Below are 27,609 nucleotides of genomic sequence, written 5' to 3'. Positions count from 1 at the left end.
GCAATGAATTATCAAACCCAGCAGAGAAATAGAGAGTGCTGAATGAGGGACGGTTCCTGTCCGAATTAGTAAAGATGGTGGACAGAGGACGATTGCCTGGCCTCCACCTCATGGGAGTCAGCCTTGCGCTGTTGATCATAGTTCTCCTTCCCCCTTGTGGGATTGCAGGAGGTCAGACACTGCCCCCATGCTGTTTTTACAACTTGCATATGAGCAATTGATCCTCTGTTCCACAATCGGCCCTGTGCCTTGTTCTGACTGATGACAATTGAGTTTTTCTATCGTCTCTTTCTACAGATGTAATCAGTTTGATTCCTGTGTATTCCATGCGGCAGGGTCCATGTATGTAGTCACCATTCATGTTCTTGAAAAAATTATTTGCAGTAAAGAAGTCATTAGTCTCACAAAATTCTATCATGACTTTGTTTCTATCACCAAGGCCATGTTTTCCAATTACCAGTCTTTTTTCTTTGTTTCCAACTTTTGCATTCCAATCACCAGTAATTACAAATGCATCTTTATCACACGTTTGATCAATTTCAGACTGCAGAACTTGGGAAAAATCTTCAATTTCTTCATCTTTGGCATTAGTGGTTGCTGCAAAATTTGAGTAATAGTCTTATTAACTGGTCTTCCTTGTAAGCATATGGATATTATCCTATTGCTGACAGCATTGTACTTCAGGATGTATCTTAAAATGTTCTTTTTAACGATGAACACCACACCATTCTTGAATTTTTCATTTCTGGCATAGTAGACGATATAATTTTCCAATTCAAAAGAGCCAATGCCAGTCAACTGCAGCTCACTAATGCCTAGGATATTGATGTTTATGCATTCTATTTCATTTTGACAACTTCCAATTTTCCTAGATTCATACTTTGACATTCTACATTACGATTATTAATGGATATTTACAGCTTTTTCTTCTCATTTTGAGTCATGCCACATCAACAAATGAAAGCCCCAAAAGCTTGACTCCATCCACATCATTAAGGTCTACTGTACTTTGTGGAGTCAGCTCTTTTCCAGTCGTGTTTTCAGTGCCTTCCAACCTGAGAAGCTCATCTTCCGGCACTATATCAGATAATGTTCTGCTGCTATTCATAAGGTTTTCAGTGGTCTATTTTTTCAGAAGTAGACTGCCAGGTCTTTCTTCCTAGTCTGCCTTAGTCTGGGAGCTCTGCTGAAACCTGTCCACCATGGGTGTCCTTGCTGGTATTTGAAATACCAGTGGCAAAGCTTCCAGTATCACAGCAACATGCAAGCCCCCACAGTATGACAAACTGACAGACACATGGTGGATACTGCTGGGATTAAAATGAGGAACTGTGTGTGTCAGAGTTGTATCCTTTCACCATACTTATTCAATCTGTATGCTGAGCAAATAACCTGAGAAACTGGACTATATGAATAAGAATGCTGCATCAGGACTAGAGGAAGACTCATTAACAACCTGCATTACGCAGATGACACAACCTCGCTCGCTGAAAGCAAATAGGACTTGAAGCACTTACTGATGAAGATCAAAGACTATAGTTTTCAGTATGGATTACACCTCAAAATAAAACAAAAATCCTCACAACTGGACCAATAAACATCATAATAAATGGAGAAAATACTGAAGTTGTCAAGGACTTAATTTTACTTGAATTCACAATCAACGTCCATGGAAGCAGCGATCCAGAAATCACACAATGTATTACATTGGACAGATCTCCTGCAAAAGACCTCTTTAAGGGGTTGAAAAGCAATGATGTCACTTTGAGGACTAATGTGTGCCTGACCCAAGCCATGGTATTTTTCAATTGCCTCATATGCATTTGAAAGGTGGACAATGAATAAGGAAGACCGAAGAAGAATTGATACCTTTAAATTATGGTTTTGGCAAAGAATATTGGTTATGATCTGCCAGAAGAAGGGACAAATCTGTCTTGGACGAAATATAGCCAGAATTTTCCTTAGAAGCGAGGATGGTAAGACTTCATCTCTCATACTTTAGACATGTTATCAGGAGGGGATCAATCCCTAGAGAAGGACATCATGCTTGGTAAGGTAGAGGGTAAGCAAACAAGAGGAAGACCCTCAAAGAGATGGATTGGCACAGTGGCTGCAACAATGGGCTCAAACATGGCAACAATTGTTCGAATGGTACAGGACCTTGCAGTGTTTTGTTATGTTGTGCATAGGGTCGCTATGAGTTGGAACCAACTCAACAGCACCTAACAGTAACAGCAACCATAACACAACCAGAACACTCGTTAATTTGGTTTAAACAGTATTTGGAAAATAATATTTCTCAGCTGGATTTTCTAAATAGTTCTGAATACCCTTTATATAATTTCTTCTCTTGGGAACAAATTTATTTCCTGGTAATAGTCTGCGAATTTCCTTTAAAAATCCTAATCCAAATAAGATCATGTTTTTAAATATCTCATCTCTCCTCTGTTTTTCCCCAATTCAATCTCTTTGTTTTTTTATGACATTAATGTCAACCATCAGATCGATCACATAATATTTCTGTTTTCTTAGTTTTTAATTAACTCTCATTTTCTTATTCTCTTAGTTTTCCTCTAAAATGGATACTGAATTTCTCTTTCCTCTATCTCTGGGAACCCCCCCCCCCGAGAAGCTTTTACTTTTCTTATTTCTTTCATATTTCCTGCTATACTATAAAAATGTTACTTTGCTTCCAAAGGATGTTTACTTGTACTTCTTTATATAGAAATAAATGTATAGCCAATATTTTTATTTTATGATAAATAGCCAATAGTTTCTATTTTATAATTCTCAACAATACTTTTATTTTTCATTCTTAATATTTTTTGTTTCATTTACCTGATCACCAGCCATCTTACCTCACAGATGATTGCTATTTCTACTTTGTCTTTGGTTGAAATGCAAACCTAGCCAATAAATTCTTTCTCAGCAATATTATTATCTTTCAGAAGAGTTCTGGCAGTGGCATTAGTGTGACCTTGGACAAATTATTTAACCTTTCCAAGCAGTGTTTCATGATTTATAAAAGGGAAAATTGAACGCTGCCATATCTATATCATAGGATTATTGTGGCCACCAATAGATGATATATATGATAGAAAACAAATAAATAAATACTTTTTTTTTCCTCTTCCATCAGTAATAATACAACTCATTATTATCATCAGTAAAACATCATAAGCCATTTTAAATGTCCATTGACTTAGTGGCTCCATATTATGCATAGTTTAGAGTACATACTAAATGCAGGCTTTTTTTTTTTTTTTCTATGAAGTCTATAGCCTATAAGACGAGGTGAGTACAAACTTATCAAATTCTATATAAAAAAATTCAAGTCATTAATTCAGATGCCAAAAATTCAGAACTTTTGATAATTCAGGCAGCGGTTAGACTTTACACTATGAAAATGTTGCTAAGGAAATTAGAAGTGTTAATTTCAGGAAGAGCATTTGGCCTACTTAAGAAAATAAACTTTTAAATATATAGAATCTGAGAAATTTGAGTAAGTGTTGAATTAAAGCAAGAAAAGACCCTAGAGGTCATGTGGTGTCTAGTCTAAGTACATTTTATAGGTGAGAGAACTTAGGTTTAAAGATTTGCCCAAAGTCACACTGCTAGTTAGTGGCAGAGCCATAATTAGAACCCAGATCTCTCTGAGTTCAGTACATTTTGTACTATATCCCACAGTGCCACCACATAGCAATTCAAATGTGGAACAACGAAGAAACCACAAAGGAAAAGTTTGACAGATTGGACTACGTACTTAAAAATTTAAAACTTCAGTTGGCAAAAGACATCATAACCAAAATTAAAAGACAAATGACAGCCTGGGAGAAAACATACCATATATAAGAAACGATTGTTAATATCCATAATATATAAAGAACTCTTACAAATCAAGAAGAAAATAATCCAACAGAACTATACACAAAAGACATAAATCTGCAGTTCATAAAAAAAATACGAGTAGCCAATAAAAATTTCAAAATATTTAAAGGCCTTAAAAATTCAGGTGGGGAATGGCTCTATTTAAAAACCAGGATAATTCAAACTCTAGCCAGCTTTTGCGGTTGTTATTGTAACTAGAGTAGTGGTTGCTCTTCACCTCTCTCAATGAGCAAAAGGAACACCAATAGGCTATAAGGCGTGCTACTATGACCTTGCCAGAAAGGGAAATGAACCAATATGGTAACAAGTAGGTTGGAATTAAACGGATTTAAATATGGTCCCAGAAACTAGACACAATCTTTCTGGTGCCACCCTCCATAAGTGTCTGTAGGGAAACTCAACAGCACCACCTCAAAATGGTCAGTCCTGAGCATGTACTAGTGAGCCCTTTCTTGGGTATATTCCCCTAGGCCACCATGCTTCTGGCATGTCTTTGCCACCATTTGTCCAAATTCCAACCATTATATACTTTAGAAACTATAGATTTTAAAATACTAGGTTCCTCAAACAAGGGCTGAACAGCATGAGATGGTAGCAAATTGTTCTAGTAAATATAAAGTGGTATTTGTATAGTGGGTTTAATTCACAATTTTCCCCAAACTCTTGGATTAAGATTTTGTTGGTGCTGGAGAATCCTGTCAAACAATCCAGAGGCAAGTGCTGGAGTAGCGGCAGGAGTGGGGGAGGGGAAGGGAAGAAAGCCTCTGTCTTTCTGCCTCTGTAAAATGTGGACTCTCTCCCCCGCTACCCGCTGCCATTGAGCCTTGCATTTCGCTGGACTTGCTTCTACCCTACTACTATAAGGACAAGCTGTAGACAAAAATATGGGATCATGTAGGAGAAGAAGAGAAGAAAGTAGGCTTAGAATAATTTTTTAAAGACTTCAGACGGCCTCTAACTAGGAATCAAGGAGCCCTGGGGTCATTCTGGTGGCATAGTGGTTAAGTGCTAAGGCAGCTGCTAACCAAGAGGCCGGCAGTTCAAATCTGCCAGGCGCTCCTTGGAAACTCTATGGGGCAGTTCTACTCTGTCCTATAGGGTCGCTGTGAGTTGGAATGGACTCGACGGCAGTGCGGTTTTTTTTTTTTGCGGGGGGGGGGTCACCAGAATTGACTAGACGGCAACGGGTTTGATTTTGGCTTTGGGGTCACTCTAGGGTGCTGAGTCAGAATTGACTCAATGGCAACTGTTTTTGTATGTTTGTTTTTTGACGGCACAACAGTTAATCACTCAGATGCTCACTGAAAGGTTGGTTGTTCAAACCTACACCAGCGGCTCTGCGAAAGAAACACCTGATAATCTGCTTCCATGAAGATTACTGCCAAGAAAACCCTCTGGGGCCCTTCTACTGTGTCGCAGAAGGTAACTATAAGTTGGAATCTACTCAACAGCACTGGACAACAACATAATTAGGAATTAAAGTAAAATATTTTTAAAAGACTGAGATACGTTCATATAAAACAGACAAGAGGAGATAAAGTGAGCAGTGTAAATCACTAAAAAGAGCACATAGAGAAAAAATAGATTTGAGGGTAAATTCTTCGAAAGCCAAACCCAAAACCCAATATTTTCAATCACCTTCTATGCATGAGAAAGCTGGACAACAAATAAGACCTAAGATGAATTGATACCTTTGAATTGTGGTGTTGTCGAAGAATATTGAATGTACCATGGTCTGCCAAAAGAACAAACAAATCTGTCTTGGAAGAAGTACAGCCAGAATGCTTCTTAGAAGCAAGGATGATGAGACTTTGTCTCACATACTTTGGACATGTTATCAGGAGGGACCAGTCCCGGGAGATGGACATCATGCTTGGTAAAGTAGAGGGTCAGCGAAATAGAGGAAGACCCTCAAAGAGATGGATTGACGCAGTGGCTGCAGCAATGGGCTCAACCATAACAACAACCGTGAGGATGGTGCAGGATCAGGCAGTGTTTTGTTCTGTTATACATAGAGTTGCTATGAGTTGGAACCAACCTGACAGCACCTAACAGCAGCATAACACAAAAAACAAACAAATACAGTTATAAATTAGTTAAAATGAAAGAAAACAGGTAGAGGCCATTTGGTTCCTGAATCTGAAATCCATAGAAAATAGGTTCCTGCTGCACCAGGAAATTCCTAGGTAGAGAATTAATGAAACAGAGGGCCACACAACTTCCTGGGAAGTTCATGGTTCCCTAATGCCCTTTCTCAGCTATCTGTGGAAGCTTCTGAGCAGGGCTTCCCACTGGTATGTTCCTGGTTTGAACCTCTGCTGAGAATTTGTATTTTCACCCCAGATATACTGAATTAGAATCTACCTTTTTAACGAGATTCCCAGGCGATTCTTATGTATAACTTCCTGGAACTTTGTTAGAAATGCAAATTCTCAACAGGCAAAACCTTGCTTCTGAGAGCCCAAATTTCCATACTGATTCAAGTAGTAGAACTTCAGAGCCTGGCCTCAGCAAACTTCTTCCAAGCCCTCCACTCTCTGGCCTACTTCAATATATCATTTTCAGAATAATAAATTAGCATGTCAGTTAATAGATAAACTGCCTCCACAAAATCACATATCTGGTAAGTTGCAGAGCTGGAAAATGAACTTGGCAACCTGAGACTAGAGCATAAATCCCAACCATTAATGCTATGTAATCCTGTAACCACTTTTAATGCCTGTACCAGTATATTTCCACACCATATATAAGCTGACATTTTCACTTTTAATCATTGGACTTTTTTTTTTTTTCTCCATAATCCACAACCTTCTGGCAAAAACAAACTAGTTTTAATTTCATCTTAAAATACCGGTCTGTGCAGGCCGCTCCTGACTGCAGAAGAGATGAGAGGGCAGAGGGGGTCAGAAGATGGCTGAATGGACACAAAAATAGAGAGTGGAGGGAAGGGGTGTGCTGTCTCATTAGAGGGACAGCAACTAGGAATATTTAGCAAGGTGTATATAAGTTTTTGTATGAGAGACTGACTTGGCTTGTAAACTTTCACTTAAAGCACGCAAAAAAAATTCTTGTTTCTTCCTCTTCTACTTCTGCTCGTTTAAAATAAAAGCAGATATTTTTTCCTTTTCTTCATTTTTTTCTATTAGAAAGGCAATATGTTTGCATTGTAGAAAATAAGGAAATTACAAAGCGTGCAAAAGAGGACAAAAAAAAAATTTTTTTTTTAACCAAGTAGAAACAACTGAAATTGGGATCCTGATAAAGATAATGGTGTCTCTCAAGTGCTTGAGTGTAATTCTTGTATATAGATTACAAGGTCTTTTCTTCAGTACATAGAACTTGTTTGGGGGTAGCGGCAACGCGTGATTATGCCACATTCACAACTAGAGTCACACTCTTTTTATTCATGGGACTGAATGAAAAATGAGCCCTCCCAATTTGGTTTTGCGGTAGCTTTCGTCTAAGTACTAATGCTGTGTTTTCTCTTAACCTCATCTGTAATCATTCCATCTCATTTTACTATAAACCTTTCAGCATTGGAATCTTGCTGATAACCATTCTTTTCACATGTCTAATGGAATATAACAAAAATAGAGTGAGCATGGCTTCAATACTGATATGCTTGGTGGTCTCTAACATCTTGGGGTTCTTCTCTTTCCCCTTAATGCATATATGACTCATTGATGCCTCTAAGCCGCTAGTGGAGAAGGTAGTTTAAAAATCATTACCACATAAATTTCCATTCACAGACTCTACATTTTACTTTCTCATACTACCTCATCAAAAGTCTTTTTTGTTTAAAAGTATGTAATAGTCCTAAAAGAAGGTATTATGTGTCTCATCTGTTGCTCTAGACTATTAACTTGCTGCGCAATCCCTGCACAAACTACAGCGCCTTTAAGTGGGAAGCCAGGCTCTGCTAAAAGCAGGGAGGATTGCAGTTTAAACATTACAGGGTCAAGTTCAACATTTGTTCCATTCACAGAACTCCCACTGACATCAATGGGAGTTTTGTGCAGAGTAGAATTTCTTACTCAGTTAAATCGTTTCTATAATGCTTTCAATTTTGCCAGAACATATTCCATAAAGAATGTAATAAAGAAAATATATGTAGTACTCTTCTTTTTTTTTTTTTCCCCAGGCCTACTCTTGATTTCAATAAAATGTCATCTGCAAAAGCATTTTTCTTGTTAAGCATTTAGGAGGTAAATAAGTCATTTATAGAGAATGTAAAGAGTTTTCACATTATGCTAGACTCATCTGCTTGCAATTTTTTAGGGCTTTTTAATTTTTTTTTTTTTTTTTTGGCCTGTGATGTAAAAAGCACAATTGAATTCAGTCAGAGGACTTTGAAACTCTAAAATTTTATGCTCTATGGTATATCACAGTTGACTGATTGGGACCGTTGTGTTCTTATGCTGATTAGCGTATGAGAGGTATGTGGAGTTAAATATCAATTCCAAAAACCATCCCTAGGCAAATAAAGGCTGAAAACTAGGAAAAGTAAAGGGACTGAAATTTATATGATTATTAGGATGGACAATCTGTATTACTGAAGAGTTTGAATACCTTAATGTGATTTTATTGTTGTTATATATAGTAATATCAACTAAAATTCATAAAATATTTTAATAAATACTTATAATTTGTAATTACCCAATTGTTTATGTAACTTATGATTTTAAGATACTTTTTTAGTTTTATGTCATATTAGATTTTCTCCCTTTGAATATCTATAGTTTTTATCTGATGAACATTTCTGTCATTTCTATTCAGAGAAACCTATCCATATACCTCTTCCCCATACCTCCTTGTCTTAATTTCCCTATCATCTTTCTTCCAAGTCCCTGACCATCCACCAAACCATTGGCCACAGCCCATGAATCAGTATATGATCGCACATTTGGCCATTTCTTCTTCCAAGCAAAATGAATAACCAGGAATGTTGCTCAAAGTTCTGCCCATTGGGAGGATTTCCCTTCACCACTGTCCTTCAGGGAGGTCCCAGAAAGGGGCTGTAGTGCTGCCACTGCCCACTTTCGAGTGGTGTCTGCATATCGTGCAGAACCATCTGTAAACCAGGCACGAATTTTCTCTTCCTCAGTCAACTGATCACAAGGAACTCTGCATGAGGCCATAAGTGCAGACTGGGAGATGGAAGATAATGTGACAGGAGTGGAGACTATGGGCATTTGGGCCACTTTCTCATGCAACTTATTTGTGCCTTCAGGTCCTGCTCGGGCCTGATCTTGTATATACCACTTTCATTTAGTGATGGAGTGCTGCTGTGCACAACTGTCTCTATGACTCTGTCAGTCAGACAACACCCAGTTCATGATGGGCAGGTCAGGCCACATGGTGAGTTGGTGGCCCATGGTTAAACATTCAGTCTCTACTAAGGCCCATTAAGTACTAAGCTAAAAACTGTTTCTCAAAAGAAGAGTAGTTATCTGCTAAGGGGGCAGGGCCGCCATGCCCAAGGGGCAGAAGAATGGGGCCTGCTGGGGCTGAGGAGGTAGGGTCACCACTCAGACAGACTAGGAGAATGGGGCTGCCCATATCTGAGGCGGCAGATTTGCCATTCCAGTGACCCTGGAAGATGGAGCTGAAGCCCAGGAGGGGCCTCCACCTAGAGTCTGGAGAGTGTGACCAACACCCAGAATCTTTTTTTTTTTTAATTGTACTTTAGATGAAGTTTTACAGAACATACTAATTTCTCATTAAACAGTTAATACACATATTGTTTTATGACATTGATTAACCACCCCGCGACATTGGTTAACAACGCCATGACGTGTCAACACTCTCCCTTCTCAACCTTAGGTTCCCTATTACCAGCTTTCATTTCTTCTCCTGCCTTGTGGTCCCTGCCCCAGGGCTCGTGTGCCCCTTTAGTATCGTTTTGCTTTATGGACCTGTCCAATCTTTGGCTAGAGGGGGGAACTTCCGGACTGACCTCGTTACTGAGCTGAAAGGGTGTCCTGGGGCCATACTCTCAGTGTTTCTCTAGTCTCTGTCGGGCCAGCGAGTCTGGTTTTCCTTTTTGGCCTTTCTTTTTGAGTTAGAATTTTGTTCTACATTTTTTTCCAGCTCTGTCCGGGATCCTCTATTGTGATTCCTCTCAGAGCAGTCAGTGGTGATAGCCGGGCACCATCTAGTTGTACTGGACTCAGTCTGGTAGAGGCTGTGGTAGATGTGGTCCATTAGGGCTTTGGACCAGTCTTTCCCTTGTATCTTTAGTTTTCTTCATTCTTCCTTACTTCTGAAGGGGTGAGGCTAGTGGAGTATCCTCGATGGCTGCTCACAGGTTTTGAGACCCCAGACACTACTCACCACAGTAGAACGTGGAACGTTTTCTTTATAAACTATGTTATGCCGACTGAACTAGATGTTCCCCAAGACCATGGTCCCCACAGCCCTCAGCCCAGCAATTTAGTCCCTCAGGGAGTTTGGATGTGTGATGGTTAAGGTCGTGTGTCAACTTGCCTGGGCCGTGATTCTCAGTGTTTTGGAAGTTGTATACTGTTGTAATCACTTCCCTGTCGAAATTTGATATGTGATCACCCCCATAATGGAATCTACTGAGTGGTACCGGCAGGGGTGGGGCCTGTGGTGGCTCACCGTCCCCTCAACTTCGTCTCTCTGCCTTTTGCTGCCTACTTCTTTCCTCCTCACCTTGCAAAGGTTGTTGGCTTGTTCTTGATCCAGCAACTGTCTCTTGTCTGACCTCTGGTTCATGGGACTTGAGCTAGCAGCTTATCTGTCCATCTTGGGATTCCTCAATCTTCACGACCTGCAAGCAAGAGTCCTGCTCCAGACCTGCCTATCTTGGGTTCGCCAGCCCCTGCAGCTACGTGACTCGGGAGAAATCTTGCAGTCTTGCCTGCCGACCTTGGGGATTCCTCGATCGTCACAGCCTCTGAGCGGGAACCCTGCTCTCTGACCTGTTCATCTCTGGTTTACCAGCTTCTGTGGCTCCGTGAATTGGGGAAGGCCTCTATCCTGATCCAAGGACTTGGGACGTTCCAACCCCTACAATCTCATGAGCTGTTTCCTTGATATAAATTTCACTATATATATTTATACACTTTACTGATTTTGCTTCTTTAGAGAGCCCAGCCCAAGACATTTGGTACCAAGAGTAGGGTACTGCTGCTCTAACAGATACCTAAAATGTGGAAGTGGTTTTGGAACTGTGAATGAATAGAGGGGTAGTAGTGGCAGAGAAACAGCAGCAGCAGAACCAGGAGACCAGAGCAAGACGGCAGTGGATCCGACCCACAGAGCAGGAGAGCTGACTGCCTGTTCACAGGCAGCTGCCTGGCAGAGTGGGGTGCCTCTGGGCACTTATCAGTGGAACTACTGAGCTTTGGAACACTTGCCCCAGCAGGGCAGATGCAGGCATGAGACCCCAGAGCTGAGAGGCCAAGAAACCAGGAAACAGAAGCTGAAGAGACAAGGAAAACAAGAAACTGAGCTGCCTCAGTCTCAAAAGGTATGGCCATGACCTCAGGGGTTTCAAAGGGTGGAGCCATGGCCTCTGGTGTTTCTAAGGGTGGAGTTACCACTCACATGGAGGAGGAGAATGGTATGCCTAAAGCCAAGAGAGCAAAGTTGCTGTCCCAGTGGCCCTGGAAGGTGGAGTTGAAGCCCAGGGCCAAGGTGCCTCCACTCAGAATCTGGAAAGTGTGGCCAATACCTAGAGATGGAGGGCAGGGTCCTTGTGTAAATTGTCTCAGAGAACAGAGGATTATTTTCAAACCTTTGAGGGCTAGTCTAATGTGTTCTGCTGACTTGCTTGGTGCCTTTTGTCCCTTCTTTTCCTCCGGTTTCTCCCATTTGTAATGGAAATGTCTTATATGTGCCTGTTCTGCCATTCTACCCTTGGAAGCAGATAACTTGTATTCTAGATTTCACATATGAAGAGGAATTTTTGGATTTTGGACTTGGGGTTAAGTCCAAAAGACTTTTGCTTATGATATGACGGGATTAATTTGTTTCTCATATTGCAAGTATGTGATTTTTTGGGGGCCAAAGGGTAGAGTGTCATGGATTGAATTATGTACCCCCAAAATGTGTGTATCAACTTGGTTATGCCATGATTCCTAGTATTGTACGGTTGTCCTCCATTTTGTGATTGTAATTTTATGTTAAGAGGATTAGGGTGGGATTGTAACACCACCCTTACTCAGGTCACCTCCCTGATCCAACATAAAAGGAGTTTCCCTGGGGTGTGGCCTGTACCACCTTTTATCTCTCAAGAGATAAAAGGAAAGGGAAGCAAGCAGAGAGTTGGGGACCTCATACCACCAAGAAAGAAACACCGGGAGCAGAGCATGTCCTTTAGACCCAGGGTTCCTGTGCAGAGAAGCTCCTAGTCTAGGGCAAGATTGATGAGCAAGACCTTCCTTCAGAGCCGACAGAGTAAGAAAGTCTTTCCCTGGAGCTGATGCCCTGAATTTGGACTTTTAGCCAACTTTACTGTGAGAAAATAAACTTTTCTTTATTAAAGCCATCCACTTTTGGTATTTCTGTTATAGCAGCACTAGATGATGACTAAGACAGGATGTATCTATGGAGCTTCCATGACTTTGCCTTGTACAAGTTGTGCTGGCTTCCCCAGTATTGTGTACTGTCTTACCCTTCACCAAAGTTACCACGTAACTATTGTCTATTTAGTGTTTTTTTTTAATCCTCACCCCTTCCCACCCTTGTAACCATCAAAGATTGTTTCTTTTACATGGGTATTTACAGTAGTGGTCTCATACAATATTTGTCCTTTTGTGATTGACTTATTTCACTCAGCATAATGCCCTCCAGTTTCATCCATGTTATGAGATGCTTCACAGATTCATCATTGTTCTTTATCATTGCGTAATACTCCACCATTTGTATGTACCACAGTTTTTATATCCATTCTTCTGTTTGTATGTACCACAGTTTTTATATCCATTCTCCTGTTGATGGGCATCTAGGTTGTTTCCATGTTTTTTGCTAGTACGAACAATGCTACAATGAACACGCGTGTGCATACATCTATTCGTGCTACACCCAGAATCTTGAGGGCAGGGCCATTGCCTAAACAGTCTCGGAGGACAGAGGATTATTTTGAAGCCTTGAGAGCTAATATAATGTGTGTTTCTGACTTTCATGGTGATTGTTACCCTTTCTTTCCCTCTAATTTCTCCCATTTGTAATGGAAATGTCTAGCTTGTGCCGGTTCCACCATTATACTTTGGAAGCATGTAACTTGTATTCTAGATTTCACAGATAAAGACGGATTTTGCCCTAGGAGTTTTTGGACTTCGAGTTGATTTAAGACTTTGCAATGATGTGATGGAGTGAATGTGTTCTACATATGGCAAGGACATGAATTTGGTTGGGGGGGCAAAGGGTGGAATGCTACTGATTGAACTGTGTCCCCCCAAAATGTGTGTCAACTTGGCTAGGCCATGATTCTCAGTACTGTGTGGCTGGCCACCATTTTATGATTAGATGTGATTTTCCTATGTGTTGTAAATCCTACCTGCATGATGTTAATGAGGCAGGATTAGAGGCAGTTATGTTAATGAGACAGGACTCAATCTACAGGATTAGACTCTATCTTGAGTTAATCTCTTTTGAAATAAAAGAGAAAAGTGGGCAGAGAGGAGAGAGACTTCCTACCACTAAGAAAGAAGAACCAGGAGGGGAGCATGTCCATTGGACCCAGGGTCCCTACATTGAGAAGCTCCTAGACCAGTGGAAGATTGATGACAAGACCTTCCGTTGATAGCTGACAGAGACAGAAAGCCTTCCCCTGGAAGTGGCACCTTGGATTCAGACTTCTAACCTCCTAAACTGTGAGATAATATACTTCTCTTTGTTAAAGCCATCCACTTGTGGTATTTCTGAGAAAGCAACACTAGATAACTAAGACAAATACCTATAGTTTTTACTTGATTAACATTTCTATCAGTTTGGGAAATTACACATTAATTTATATTACAAATGAATTTTAGTGTTTAACAAGATAATTTAAGGTCATCTCTGACCTTTAAGATTAAAGAGAAAATCTTAATTTTCTTATAGGTCAAAGAAATACTCTCAACTCTGATGGTTCTTTTTTTTTTTTGGCTTAATCTTCAGAGATATTTTAAAACAGATTGGACTCTAAACACCATTAGTATTCTATAAAAAGCTTTGGCATGATACTTCCAACTTCACATAAGGGAAATGCTCCTATTTTTATGTTGCTTAGGGAAGTTTCAGAAGGCAATCTGGGAAAGAAGAAAGCTGATAGAAAGTAAAAACAAAACAGAAAACAAAAAAAGCACTCTGTCTATGCGAAAACTCATCTCCTGTTATCACCAAGCATCACCCATCTGTAACACTTTATAATGAATTTTACACTTTATCAGTTCTAGAGAGGTTCCATACTTCTTTCAAACTGGAACTGTTACAGGTCTTTCAGAGAATCATGAGATTGCACCAACTACTATTTATTAATGGTGTGCTCAATCTATAAACACTTCTGAGGAATTCAAGCAAGGATCAGACACCACCACCATTTATGGAGTATCTATTTTTTTTTTTTCTATTATGGATATGGTACTGGGCTGGGCGTTTGACATGTGATATCCTTTAAAGTCATTTAAGAGATACCAAGTTATGAAGTTTTAAGATAAGTCTGTAAGGTATATGGCAATTTGAAGAGGAATCAGTAGTTCCATTGTCCTAGGAATCAGAAAAGTCCCAATTTATGAGCAACATTTACGATAGACTTTGTCAACACTTTTGTGGCCTTTTTGGTTGGAGGTTGATCACCAGATGTATGTGACTATTAAAATAATGTACCAGCTCCACAAATTCTTTGACATTCCTTGCACCAAGAGATGCAAATGGGCTAGCTTTTGATTCTGCTTCAACCAATAGAGTACAGAGAAAACGAGGCTATGTAACTTCCCAGGCTAGTGTATAAAAGGTTCTATTTCATTCACTGAAACACTAACTCTTTTTTTTTTTTTAATTTTGATGAAGTCCGATTTTATTGATTTTTTTCTTTTATGGAGTGTACTTTTTTTTTTAAATTTTTATTGAGCTTCAAGTGAACATTTACAAATAAAGTCAGTCTGTCACATATAAGTTTATATACACCTTACTCCGTACTCCCACTTGCTCTCCCCCTAATGAGTCAACCCTTCCAGTCTTTCCTTTCGTGACAATTTTGCCAGCTTCCAACCCTCTCTACCCTCCCATTCCCCCTCCAGACAGGAGATGCCAACACAGTCTCAAGTGTCCACCTGATACAAGTAGCTCACTCTTCATCAGCATCTCTCTCCTACCCACTGTCCAGTCCCTTCCATGTCTGATGAGTTGTCTTTGGGAATGGTTCCTGTCCTGGACCAACAGAAGGTTTGGGGACCATGACTGCTGGGATTCCTCTAGTCTCAGTCAGACCATTAAGTCTGGTCTTTTTGTGAGAATTTGGGGTCTGCATCCCGCTGTTATCCTGCTCCCTCAGGGGTTCTCTGTTGTGCTCCCTGTCAGGGCAGTCATCAGTTGTGGCCGGGCACCATCTAGTTCTTCTGGTCTCAAGGTGATGTAAGTCTCTGGTTCACGTGGCGCTTTCTGTCTCTTGGGCTCATAGTTATCATGTGACCTTGGTGTTCTTCATTCTCCTTTGATCCAGGTGGGTTGAGACCAATTGATGCATCTTAGATGGCCGCTTCTTAGCATTTAAGACCCCAGACGCCACATTTCAAAGTGGGATGCAGAATGTTTTCATAATAGAATTGTTTTGCCAATTGACTTAGAAGTCCCCTTAAACCATAGTCCCCAAACCCCCGCCCTTGCTCCCCTGACCTTTGAAGCATTCAGTTTATCCCGGAAACTTCTTTGCTTTTGGTCCAGTCCAGTTGAGCTAACCCTCTGTGTATTGAGTATTGCCCTTCCCTTCACCTAAAGTACTTCTTATCTACTAATCAGTAAAAAACCCTCTCCCACCCTCCTTCCCTCCCCGCCTCGTAACCACAAAAGTATGTGTTCTTCTCAGTTTATACTATTTCTCAAGATCTTATAATAGTGGTCTTATACAGTATTTGTTCTTTTGCCTCTGACTAATTTCGCTCAGCATAATGCTTTCCAGGCTCCTCCATGTTATGAAATGTTTCACAAATTCGTCACTGTTCTTTATCGATGCGTAGTATTCCATTGTGTGAATATACCACAATTTATTTAACCATTCATCCATTGATGGACACCTTGGTTGCTTCCAGCTTTTTGCTATTGTAAACAGAGCTGCAATAAACATGGGTGTGCATATATCTGTTCATGTGAAGGCTCTTATTTCTCTAGGGTATATTCCAAGGAGTGGGATTTCTGGGTTGTACGGTAGCTCTATTTCTAACTTTTTAAGAAAATGCCAGGTAGATTTCCAAAGCGGTTGTACCATTTGACATTCCCACCAGCAGTGTATAAGAGTTCCAATCTCTCCACAGCCTCTCCAACATTTATTATTTTGTGTTTTTTGGATTAATGCCAGCCTTGTTGGAGTGAGATGGAATCTCATCATAGTTTTAATTTGCATTTCTCTAATGGCTAATGATCGAGAGTATTGAAATACTAACTCTTAAAGACAGCAGCTGACCACTAAGCAGACTGACTTCTCTGAGGCTACTATGTGTGAGAAAAAAAGAAACTAACCCACATGGAAAGACTGCATAGGGAGTATCTGCGACTTCCAGGCTCCCACCCCATCTCTTATCTCCCACCTCTGGCTGTTACAGCTCTATAGCTCTAGCTGCCATCACAAAAGAAACTTGGAGAACCAGAATTGACCAGCCAAGCTATTCCTAAATTCCTGACCCAGAGAAAATATGAGAGATAATATAATGATTATCGTAGTTTAAGCCATTACATTTGAGGTGATTTGTTACACAGGGAGTCCTGGTGTTGCAGTGGTTAAGAAATCAGCTGCTAATCAGAAGGTCAGCAGTGCAAATGCACCAGCCATTCCTTGGAAACCCTATGGGGCAATTCTACTCTGTTCTATAGGGCTATAGAGTCACTATGAATTGGAATCTACTCAATAGTAATTGTTTTTTTGTTTTTTAATCTTAACCAGAATAGGTATAAAATTTTAAGTTAAAAAAATCTTATATTGAAAAAATTTCAGATATATTCTAGAGAGACTATATAATAAATCTACATGTGCATTACCCAGATTCAACACTTATTAAAAATGTTCCCACATTTGTTTCATCTATTTCTTTTTTTTTTCTTTGCTGAAATAGTTGAAACTTAATCCCAGATATTGTGTCATGTTATTATCTCATGCTTTGGTATGAATATCTAAAAAATATAGACATTTTCTTACATAACCAAAATGCTATTATTACACTTAACAAAATTTACAATTTTTTTTGGCATCTTCTAATAGCCAATCCATAAGCAAATTTCCTTATTATCTCAAAAATGTCTTTTTACGTTAATAGAATAAGGATCCAAACACACCGCGTTTATAATAGTTGTGCCTTTTGTCCTCTTTTAGTCTAGAACAGTCACGCCCCCTCCTCTTTTCCCCTTTCCATTAACTAGTTGCAGAAACTGGATTAGTTGCTTGAGAAATGTTTGCTTCCTTGTGGTGTCATTTAACTTTCTCCTTTATCCTCTGCAGTTCTTATAAATGAAAGTTGGCTCTAAAGACTTGATTAGATTCTCTTCTCCCCCACAAGAATATTTTAGAAGTGCTGTGTGTATCATGTCAGGAGGCACACAGTATCTGGTTGTTCCACTTTGGAGATGCTAAGATTGATCAGTCATGTGACGATTGCCTGATCCATCATGGTAAACTTCCCTATCAGCCTTTCAACTAACATTTTGATCCAGTGATGATCTTTGCCAAATCAAGTATTTCATCATTGCTACTGGATTGTCATTGTTTCTACACCTTTTCAGTAGGTGGTATGAGGAAATTTGTATATTTGAAAAGGAAAAAAAAACACTGATAAGTTAGTAATGGTATTTCCAATCCAAATTTAACATTATAGAATTTTTTACTTAAGTTTTTTTGATTTTCTGCTTGTTTCTTTTACACTGAATATCTGTTCTTAATATCAACATAATTACTTATTTGTATTACTGTACAGTATATTTAAAACAGTTTCAAAATAATTATTACAATGTTACCTCTAACAATTAGACTACTGAATACAGTTAAGCATTTCTTTGTATCTCTATTTGTTCTTAGAATATGCTCTGCTAAGCTGTACCCTTGAAATAATCACATTCTTTGTGTGTTTTTGTGTTACCAACTTGATATTAAGTTCATTTGTTTCAATTCATTAATTTCAGTTCAAATTAGATTCATTTGTTTCAACTTTTTATGCATTGATTTTAAACTTATTTTATTTTTTAAACTTGTGAAAAGATTTGTGTGTTTATATGGGCAAACTATGTAATAAGATATTCAGAGAAGTCTCCTTTCTATTCCTGCTGCCACCACCTTGTTCCCTCCCTTTATAAGTAGTCATTTCTGTTAGTTTTGGTTGAGAGTTGTGTTTTTTTTTTTTAACAAGGTTTTCATTTATTTATCTTTATTTTCAGATGCCATAGGGGGTGACAATTAGGCTTAGTCTGAGTTGCTACAGCAATTCTTAGGATTAGGATAGCTGTAGATTGAAGAATTAGTCTGCAGATGAAGCAGTCTGCATAAAAACAAGTCATTTTGCCTTTTCTCCCCTCACTCTTCCCCACCAAAGCCTTTTTTAAATAGAAAATTCGTTCTCTGCACCTTTTCTTCATGGTTATTTACCATCTCTACTGAAATGTGCTTACCTGCGTAAAAGAATTTTTTTGATGGTTAGAAAGTAGAATTCATAATAGGATTTCATTTTACATATATACATTTGGAAGAGGAAAACGATGATAACTAGACACCAAAATATTAATGCTACTTATTTGTGGAGAGTGAAATTTCAGAAGATTTAATTTTAATTTTTATCTATGTTCTTAATTTTCTCTAATGATGATATGTTTCCCCTTATACAAAAAGATAATAAAAACAATCATTTAAAAAATGACTACAGTGCTTGCTTTGGCAGCTCGTATACTAAAATTGGAACTATACAGAGAAGATGAGCATGGCCCCTGAGCAAGGATGATGCACAAATTCATGAAAAAATGGATACAGATTTTCCCAAGTATTAAATAAAACTTATTAAGTACCATGATCTTGTCATGCTTCAGTTATATTCATTAGACAGAGGTTCAAAATATTATTACTGGCTTGGTGTATAAACCAAAAACCAAAACCCACTGCCATCGAGTTGATTCCGACTGACAGCCACCCTATAGGACAGAGTAGAACTGCCCCATATGGTTTCCAAGGAGCGCCTGGTGGATTCGAACTGCCAACCTTTTGCTTAGCAGCCGTAGCTCTTTACCACTATGCTACCAGGGTTTCCACTTGGTGTATAAGAATAATAAATATAAACTAATGTTTATTGCCCCCACGTGTCTGTCAGTTTGTGGTACTGTGGGGGCTTGCCTGTTGCTGTGCTGCTGGAAGCTATGCCACCAGTATTCAGATACCTGCTGCAAAGGACCTCTTTAAAGTGTTGAAAAGCAAAGATGTCACCTTGAAGACTAAGGTGCGCCTGACCCAAGCCATGGTATTTTCAATCGCATCATGTGCATGTGAAAGCTGGACAATGAATAAGGAAGACCGAAGAAGAATTGACGCCTTTGAATTGTGGTGTTTGCGAAGAATATCGAATATACTAGGGACTGCCAGAAGAATGAATAAATCTGTTTTGGAAGAAGTACAAGCAGAATGCTCCTTAGAAGCAAGGATGGTGAGACTGCGTCTTACATACTTTGGACATGTTATCAGGAGGGATCAGTCCCTGGAGAAGGACATCATGCTTGGCAGAGTATAGGGTCAGCGGAAAAGAGGAAGACCCTCAACGAGGTGGATTGACACAGTGGCTGCAACAATGAGCTCAAGCATAACAACAATTGTAAGGATGGCTCAGGACTGGGCAGTGTTTCATTCTGTTGTGCATAGGGTCGCTACGAGTCGGAACCGACTTGACGGCACCTAACAACAACAATATTTATTGAGACACAAAGAAAGCATTTTACATACAATATGTCATTTAATATTTCCAAAAGTCAATGACATAAGTACCAGTATCACCTCCATTTTCAAAACGAAGAAACTGAGGCTAAGAAAAGTTAAGAAACTTCTCAAAAGCTTCTCAGCGAATAGAGGAAAAACCAGGGTTTAAGCCAAGTCACCTTGACGCTGCTCTTAACCACCATGTTGTAGCAGTGTGGCTACACAGTTCTATATTGCCCTATAGGGACTTGTGGCATCCCAGTGTTTATTAAAAATTCTTTCGTAGCTTTCTAGCTATGAGTTGACTTAAGAAGTCTGCCATATTTACTTTTAAACTTCTGTGTTTCTGCTATGTTTTAAAAAATTGGTTAATAGAGATCTCATAGAAATTGTTCCCATGATTACTATTCTAATCAACCAATTTTATAGCCACGTTAAATAATGATAATTGTGTTACACTTACTCTATTTTTCTTGGAGGCAAGGTCAATAAGAAGGTGTACTTTAGGATGGATTTTGAACACATTTTCCCAAGGTGAAGTCAGCAGCTTTCTGGAAATAATAGAGAAAAGAATCATCCAATCATCTTTCTAAACCCAGCAACTTCAGAGTCTACAGGGTTTGGGGAGAGGACCAGGGTTTGGGTTCGGCCTGAGTTATAGAAACATAGTCACTTTACACATTCTCTGGAAGCTTAAAATGTACACTATGTTAGAGTACAGGGTAGCACATTGGTTTTAGGGCCCACTCCCTACTTCATACTTCAAAGCTCACAGGAAGCATAATTTGGCTCCACTAGGATCGCTGGCATGGCTTAGAACTACTGCAAGGATCCTGGAACCAATTTATTCCCTTAGATGCCAGTCAGAGTTTTGATTCTGAACCAGCAATGTGGCCACGCTCCTAGATGGACTATTAATAGGAGCATGTTTCTCTGGGCCCCTTGAACTGACCCTTTAAACACTGAACCCTCAAGTACAGGATGCAGTAGGCTACCTAAAGTTTGAAGTACAGACTAGCAGCACTAAACTGAAAATATGTCTGTACAGGGAGCCTGCTTATAACTTTGCTTTGTATTGACTTAGTTTTCCCACATAAAATATAATAATTCATTTAAAACAAGAAATACTGTTTCCAGAGCTGTCAAAAATATGTAAATTTAAGAGCATTGCAAGCTCATTCCTGAAAGAAATGAAAAAAGCAATTTAAAATCATCAATATTAACAATACCCTTAGTATGAGGATGAGAAAGTAAAATTCATGCCAAGAATTTGTCCAGTCATGCAGAACTGAAGTCTGTGCTTGCGAAGTAACTCAGTTAATCAGTATCAAAGGACAATAATGAAATAGGCCTTTGAGGTATATAAAGGGCACATAAAAATTGGATGAACATGCAGAAAACAAAAAATCCAGAGGCTTGACCCTCTTGGAATTCAAAAGATTTCACATTGAATATGTTCTCCATACTCTTAGTTAATACTCTATGAGAAATTCTTCACATAAATTTCTACCGCCCATAAATATGCCTCTGCCGTTTTACAAATGGCTAGCATCAGACATTCTCATTAGAAAAGAAGGTGTGTCTACCACTCTAATTCAAAGGCTATAGACTCTTCATTAGCTATTGGAAGACACGCACAGAGAATAACACGTGTGTATTCAATGATTCATTATCCTTGTTTATAGAGGGAAGCTGTGGAATAGCAAATCCAAAATGGAGGATAACCCCAAAATCACTCATATTTCAATTTGAAATATGTTTTTTAGTTGGCAATTGCTTCCCATTTGATACTTTATTTAGGCCAAGGTTTTCGGCCTCAATACCACTGATCTTTTGTGCCAGATAAATCTGTTGCAAAGGGCTGTCCAGCGCATAGTGGGTGTTTACCAGCACCCCTGGCTTCTACCAGTAGATGCCAATAGCAATCCCCAGTGCAACCAAAAATGGCACCAAGCATTGCCAAAGATCTCTTGGGGAGGTAAAATTGCTCCTATCTGAAAGCCACTGATTTGCACAAATATCAAAATTAATTTGTCTTTCCTGCTGGTAGAGAGTGGCTCAAGGGAGTACAGAAGAAGGTGGCTCAGGACAAAGAAAATGTATTGCAGATAATCTGCAGCGTGGATAATCATCATGGTAATTAAATATAGGGCTAGGTGCATCTTATTAGAACCAATGATCTTAATCCGGTAGACAGTGAGTGATTGAGGTTGTTATAAATACCGGACGTAGTTACAATCACCTTCCGCCGCCAGACCCTGACCACTGAAGATTAAATCAGGTATTCTTTTTATAGAATTGCGTGACTTGATACACATTGTGCAATTGAGAGTCTGCTTGTTTTTCATTCATTGACAGCTGGTCTAGGAGAAAGGCTGCCAGAAACTTGGGTCATGCAACCAAATCTCAAAAAGCACATTTGTTTTGAGAAAAAATAGACATGATAAGTAAGAATTTTAAGAAAGGAAAAGTAATCACTGCTAACTTAAACATAAATTTGATGGTGTTTATGACGCACTTGAGCAAAGTATGTTTTAGCCTCATGTAGTTTGTATGAATATTTCTGGACAAAAATCTTATTTCTGTGAGAAAGTCGTAAGTTATGGCAGCAGGATGGTTCATAAAGTTGTATTCTGAAGACCAGTACAATAAAATATGGGCTAACAACTTATACTCTTAAAAAGAATACCTATGTTGAATGTATTTCTTCTTGTTCTTCTATTAATAATTTTGACTGTGCCCTAAGCTCTGTTGTCTGCCCCGTGTGAGACATTCAACAAAAAATTGTACAGATGTGCCTGTGGACCAGGAAACAGCTAACTCAGCTGTATCTATATCAGGTTCAATAACCATACTTTCTGTATGTTCATTAAATGAGTGCTATCTATTTATCTACATAGAGGAAAATCTAGAGTTAAGAGACATAGCCAGACATTGATCCTGGAACCTATTTTGTGCAATAATTTTATTAGTGAATTTAATAAAGACCCCAGAAAAGGCATTTACTATATTTCTAACAGTGCCTGGTACATAGGAGGGGCTTCATAAATATTTGAATGAATGACTAAATGAGTGGATGGATGGAAAAATGGATGTCACGTGACTAAATTAGGGGCAAAGTAAAAATAATTAGTAAAAAAAAGAAAAAGAAAGGTGGTTAAAAAATTAATAAGCTTAAAAAGGTAAAGCCGTTTACCCAAGGTCAGATAGCCAGAAAATGAATGAGCTGGGTTACAAGCCCAGGCTGTCTAACTTCAAAGCACTAAACTAGGTAGAATACTTGGAAAAGAAATGCTAGGAGGGATGAATAAAAATTCTTACATTTGAGAGAAAAAATAAATTGCACAAGTGAAGAATTGTGTACTACTTTTTTTTTAATGACTACATTTCATATGAAAGAGACCTGATAGGTTTGGTTGATCACAGTCTCAGCTGATTCCTCAGTGTCATGTACCAGTAAAAACACTTATGCCATCTGAGGCTATATTAACCTGTAAAATCCCAATCAAAGTAGTGGAACTCCTGTTCAAACCAGCGTTGCACTGTTCACTTTCCTCTCCTTGCCCAATGTCTTGGACAGGATGTTGTAAAAAGATTCAGTTCTTTGACCTTGGGTCCTTGTGTTTTACTGTCATTGGAAATACACAGGCTTCACATCATATAGATGAGTAACTAAGAACAGATAAGACATTCCAAATTAACCATTTTTATTACTAATCGTTGCTTCAGGTCCAATTCTTGTCCTCTGCCTGCTCCCTTTACTTGACATTTTATATTGCCCCTTACTTCTGGTCCACTTTCACATCAGAAGTGGTCACCAGCTATCTTTGCTTTATGCCCCCAAACTCAAGCCAGCAAGGTCCACTCCCATACCCAGTCTGAGAATTCTGGCCTGCCCTGGACCCCATTAATTTAAAAAGGAGATTGGGCAAGTCTCAGTTTATTCTACGATGGAACATTATACTTGATTATGTGACCCTCATTAAGACAGATAGAGATAAGCTAAAGGCAATAAGATGATGATATATCTAGAGACCATACCAGATTTACACATTTTACTGTAGCCAGAAGACTGAGAAAGAATATGTTATATGAGGAAAAGCCTGGTGTGTGGTAAGCATGATTTTGTTTTATATGTGAATGGCTACTATGCAGAAGAGGGAATAGTCTTATTCTCCTTATACACACAGGAAATACAAATCGATGGAAGCTTTAAGGGGGGCAGTTTGGGTCTGATGGAAGGAGGAGCTTAACCATAAAGATGCATCAATACTAGGCACGTTGCAACCCAACTCAACCTAGTTTACACACTGAGCGGAATATACTGTCTTTTGAAACTGAAAAACTCAGAGGGAGGGTTGGCTTAAGACTTGAGAGGAAAATGAGGTAAAGATACTACAGAGGTAAGGAAAATTGATAAGATTCTTGAATCATTCTAAGTTATTTCCAAAGGTTGGGGTATGTTAGGGTTGATTTCTTGAAAGAGGTTAGTTTTCTAAGTAGTTTGAAGAATAGAATAAATTTCAGAGATTGTTCTGTACAATATAGCTGGGGTTTAGAAAAGAGAATAATGAATACAATAAGAAGTTCTTTCTTTGACTAGACTGGAACGAGTAGAGAGAAATGAAAGGATAGGAAATTTGAGACTGTGGCAAAGTGATTGACAAGTTAGTCTTATTCTAGCTCTTAAGATATTTATGAAACAGTTTAGGCCACAGACTCCTAAAAGTTCTTAAATATTTACTTAAACTTAAAACAAGATTTGTCTATCTGTAAAAGAATCATTATTATTTATAAAAATATATCCATATATTATTAAAATATCATGCCATGGATAGTTTACTAACAAATCCATGACAATATTTATAGACCTGCCATTTCTAAAGAAAAAATCAAAATAATATATAAATTATCAAGATACTATGCTTGTATATATGTTTCTATATTCATAGTACATTTTTGGAAAGAAACGCAAGAAACTGCCTCTAAGAAGGGGACCTAAAGAGCAGGGCCCAGGCGTGGAAGGATGAATTTTCACTTTATACCTTTTGGAACTCTGTGAATTTTTGTATCATATGTATGTATTACATTATGTAAATAATCAATGAATAAAAATGGTAATCTTTTATTCCTGTTTCAGGCGGTATCAAAAGTTTGAAAGACTCTATGTACATTTTTGCATTGTTCTAACTATTGCTTTTAAAATCCTAGCCTTCCATATAATCACATGCTTTGGATCTTCTTTTAACCTGTTCTTTATTTCAAGGAACATGGCTGACCAAAATAGTTATTTAATTTAATTTGATGTTTCAGGGCAAGCCCTTGAGCCAGACTTATCTTTTTCTCTTTGCTATTGGTCATTGTGGTAGCTTGATAGGAAAATTCCTGAGACAGAAATGACCAGAAGCTCTCAAATTTATCCAATTTTCTCTAGTGATCTCTTTATCTTAAGTCCTATCTCCCTCCAATTCTTGCTCCACATTACAGCCAGTAATCTAATCATGTCTCTCCTGCTCAAAATCCTTGGATGACTCTCCCTTGTCCTCAGGAAAAAATCCAAAATCCTTTATACAGCTTACAAGGCCTTGCAGGATGTGGTCCCTGCTTCTTCATCATCATCTCTTGCCATCCTCCCCTTCTGTGCTCCAGTCTTTCCATTTCTGGAAATTGCCCTGCCCTTTCTTACTCCTTGAACTATCTGCCACCCCATTTTTGCCTGGCCTAACTCGTATTCCTCTTCAAGTTCACTTAGCCACTTCCCCTGGAAAGTCTCTCAGCCCTCAAATCTGGGTTAGGAAGCCCTCCTATGTGCTTCCATAGCACCTGTACTTCCTTTCATCATCTATTATTTCACTGCACTGAACTTACTTTACTTCACCTGATTCCTTCACAAGACTCTCAGCTCCATGAAGACAGGGACCATATCCTTGTGCTCATAGTTATATCCCCAGTATTTAGCATAGGTCTTGGAATGGATATCACTTAACCTACTAGAGGCATACTCGGGAGAAAGAAACTATTCCTTCTTCTCTCCTTCCTTTGGATGTGTGATGGTTAAAATCGTATGTCAACTTGTACAAGGCAAGGTACCAGAAGATAAACTAGGTAACTGGGAGCTTCTAAAAATTAAACATTTCTGCTCATCAGAAGGCTTCACCAAAAGAGTAAAAGAACCTGCAGACACATCCAAACTCCCTGAGGGACCAAATTGCTGGGCTGAAGGCTGTGGGGACCATGGTCTCAGGGAACATCTAGCTCAATTGGCATAACATAGTTTATAAAGAAAATGTTCTACATTCTGCTTTGGTGAGTAGTGTGTGAGGTCTTAAAAGCCTGTGAGGGCCATCTAGAATACTCCACTGGTCTCACCCCTTCGGGAGCAAGGAAGAATGAAGAAAACTAAAGACACAAGGGAAAGATTAGTCCGAAGGACTAATGGACCACAACTACCATGGCCTCCACCAGACTGAGTCCAGTACAACTAGATCGTGCCCCGCTACCACCACTGACTGCTCTGATAGGGACAATAATAGAAGGTCTTGGACAGAGCTGGAGAAAAATGTAGAACAAAATTCTAACTCAAAAAGAAAGACCAGACTTGTTAGCCTGACAGAGAGGGAGAAACCCTGAGAGTATGGCCCCCGAACACCCTTTCAACTCAGTAATGAAGTCACTCCTGAGGTTCCCCCCTTGGCCATTGAGTGGACAGGCCCATAAAACAAAAGGAGAGTAAAGGGGCACACCAGCCCTGGGGCAAGGACTCGAATGCAGGAGTGGACAGGAAATCTGGTAATAGGGAACCCAAGGTTGAGAAGGGAGAGTGTTGACATGTCATGGGGTTGTTAACCAATGTCATGAAACAATATGTGTACTAACTGTTTAATGAGAAACTAGTTTGTTCTGTAAACCTTCATCTAAAGTACAATAAAAAAAATGTGATCTCATACAGTATTTGTTCTCATGTGATTGACTTATTTCAGTCAGCATAATGCCCTCCAGATTTGTCCATGTTGTGAGATGTTTCACAGAGTCGTCATTTTGCATTCCCACCAGCAGTGCATAAGAGTTCTGATCTTCCCATGACCTCTCCAACGTTTGTTATTTCCTGTTTTTTTGGTGAGATGGTATCTCATTGTGGTTTTGATTTGCGTTTCTGTAGTGGCTAGTGATCACGAGCATTTCCTCTTGTATCTGTTGGCCGCTTGAAAGTCTTCTTCGGTTAAGCGACTATTCATTTTCTTTGCCCATTTTTTAATTGGATTATTTGTCTTTTTGTTGTAGAGGTATTGGATTTTCTTGTAGATTTTAGAGATTAGACCTTTGTCTGATTTGTTATAGCCAAATTTTTTTCCCCAGTCTGTAGATTCTCTTACTGTTCTGGCAAGGTCTTTTGATGAGCACAAGTGTTTAATTTTTTAGAAGATCCCAGTAATCTAGCTTATCTTCAGGAGTTTTTGTGTTGGTGCTTGTGGTTTGTATCTTGTTAATGCCATGTATTAGGGCCTCTAGGATTGATTCTATTTTTTCTTCTAAGAAATTCGCAGCTTTTGGCTTTATATTTAGGCCTTTGATCCATTTTGAGTTAGTTTTTGTATATGGTGTGAGGTATGGGTCCTGTT

At 39.0% G+C, this 27,609-nt stretch overlaps 1 non-coding gene across 1 annotated transcript; it reads left to right on the top strand.

Moving 5' to 3' along the window:
* Window positions 1-18,955: 18,955 nt before the first annotated feature.
* On the top strand, window positions 18,956-19,066 carry LOC126070794 (U6 spliceosomal RNA). Its single transcript, XR_007516311.1, has one exon. It is a non-coding gene; the product is annotated as a U6 spliceosomal RNA (small nuclear RNA).
* The last annotated feature ends 8,543 nt before the right edge of the window (window positions 19,067-27,609 follow it).

The sequence above is a fragment of the Elephas maximus genome, chromosome 2, assembly GCF_024166365.1.
Source record: "Elephas maximus indicus isolate mEleMax1 chromosome 2, mEleMax1 primary haplotype, whole genome shotgun sequence".
Lineage (NCBI taxonomy): Eukaryota > Metazoa > Chordata > Mammalia > Proboscidea > Elephantidae > Elephas > Elephas maximus.
The sequence above is the reverse complement of the archived record's forward strand: the minus strand, read 5'-3'. Positions and strand labels throughout refer to the sequence as shown.